The following is a 2,318-nucleotide window of genomic DNA, read 5'->3' as shown; positions in this document are numbered from 1 at the left end:
TGAGTACTCTATTATATTTACTTCACTCCATGTGAAACTGGTGTGATAGTCAAATTATTGTGCACAGAAAAATTTGAAATACTAGTAACTTATGGCATGAGTATACCAGGAACTTTCTGGCATTATTATTATGCACATAATGTGATGATCAGGGAGTGCAAACAACATAGCAGTACAAAGTAAATGTAGCAGTGCAAGCACATAATTATAGATAGGTACATGATGATTGAAGCAAGCCAACATAGTAGTACACAAGAATAATAGATAGTAGTTCCTCATAGCATAAAACCAAGATCCATACATAGGTTTAGCATAACATTACACAACAGTAGTTCATAGTGGCACACATAGGTTCAACACAGCATTACATAAGTTCAAATTTAGTCTTGGCATAGATAAAGTGCTCTAGTGCCTGATGGAGCACACATGCACTTGGATACATAGTCAAACAAGAACTCTCAGTAGTTCCCATTGGCATAGAAGTACCCCTCCATCCTTTTGCTCATGTATCTTGCCCTTTTCGGCCTATTTCCTGTTGGCTGGCTAGTTGAAGCTTCTGCAGTAGTTCTTGGAGGATTGAAGCTTCTTGCACCTGTTTTTGCACCTCTCCTTGCAGCAGCAGTACCAGCACCAGAAGGAGAAGAATTTGCAGCTCTAGCAGATGAACCAGCAGCTCTAGCAGATGTAGCAGCAGCTCTAGCAGATTTGCCCCTTGAAGCAGCAGCAACAGATCCCCTTGAAGCAGATGTAGAGCTTGCACCCCTAGGAGTTGTTGTACCAGATGTTGAGCTTCCACCTTGCTGCCATGTAGGGGTTATCCTGTTTTCCTACAATTATTTTTGTTGGATAAATTTCAGTGATACTTAATGAGTGATGAGATAGAGAAGGAAGTCAAAAATAACATACCATGTGTTTGTTCTTCCTGATTTGCAGATCTGGCCTCAATGGCTTTGCATAACTTGTGTATTTGTGGCCCTGCAACTTGCAGTTACTACAAGTTATTGTAGCCATCCTTGATGTCTGCTTTGCTTGAGGAGGCTCAAACCTGCCTTTCTTCCTTTTCTCTTCTGCTGGTCCCTTCTTGTCTTCTTTGAACTGAGGTGGGTCAGTGTCAGGAGTTGCAGTTTTCACCCAACAATCAGGACCAGGAACTGGGTAAATGATAGGCTTGTATGACTCCAAGTACATAGCCTTTTTGAAGAAAATATTTACATGGTCCTCTGGTAGTTGTTTGGACCTGTAGATGGCAGAACAACCATGGTTGCAAGGAATTCCAGAGATGTCCCACTTCTTACAACCACATGTTTTCACATTAGTGTAAACAGAGTAGGTCTTATCCCCACTACTCACTTGGAAAAGACCTAGTCCAGCTATCAATGATTTGCAGTCCCTTGCATATCTCTTGTTCATCTCTAACCTCTCAACATAAGTTGGTGCAATTTCCTATCTTGAAACTAGTCCACCCTCTCTCTTTTGCTGATACCTTACCAGAAGTTTGTCCTTGATCCCATTGATCATGGTGACAATTGGCTTGTTCCTTACATCAAGTATGTACTTATTAAAAACTTCACTTAAGTTATTGACAACCAGATCAGTTTTGCAGTTAGTATCCATTGCATGTCTTGACCAAGCTTTTGAAGGAATCCTTGACATCCACTCCCAAGCAGCCTTGCACTCAGCCTTCATGCTCTCCATTGCCAACTGAAAGTCATGTTCAGTGTAAGCATATGCAGATGCATCTATGCATTTCTTCAGGTCTTCTCCTCTGAATCCTGCTCTCTAAAAGTTGGCATAAATGTGCCTCAAGCAGTACCTATGAGGGCAGTTGGGAAAGACTGTTGTGACTGCATTCAACAGACCTTACAAAGGATTTTGAATTTGTTAAAATGAAATAAATTATCAAAACAAATTTTAATTCAATTTAATTGTTGTAGTAATATTATATTGATTTAATATTACATTGATTTAATTCAATTTAATTGTTGTAGCTTGTCCTATGTTGGCCCATAAGGGTCACCCTAGGCTACCTTGGCCGAAGTGTCGACAAGATGCGTTACCACTCGACACATGCCAACTAGGGTAGGTGGGAGGTTGGTTGGGCTATGGTGGCCCATAAGGGTCACCCTAGGCTACCTTGACCGAAGTGTCGACAAGATGCGTTACCACTCGACACATGCCAACTAGGGTAGGTGGGAGGTTGGTTGGGCTATGTTGGCTCATAAGGGTCACCCTAGGCTACCTTGACCGAAGTGTTGACAAGATGCATTACCACTCGACACATGCCAACTAGGGTAGGTGGGAGGTTTGTTGGGCTATGG

This window comes from Triticum dicoccoides, chromosome 3A (assembly GCF_002162155.2).
Source record: "Triticum dicoccoides isolate Atlit2015 ecotype Zavitan chromosome 3A, WEW_v2.0, whole genome shotgun sequence".
Taxonomy (NCBI): Eukaryota; Viridiplantae; Streptophyta; class Magnoliopsida; order Poales; family Poaceae; genus Triticum; species Triticum dicoccoides.
Note: the sequence above shows the minus strand (reverse complement) of the source record.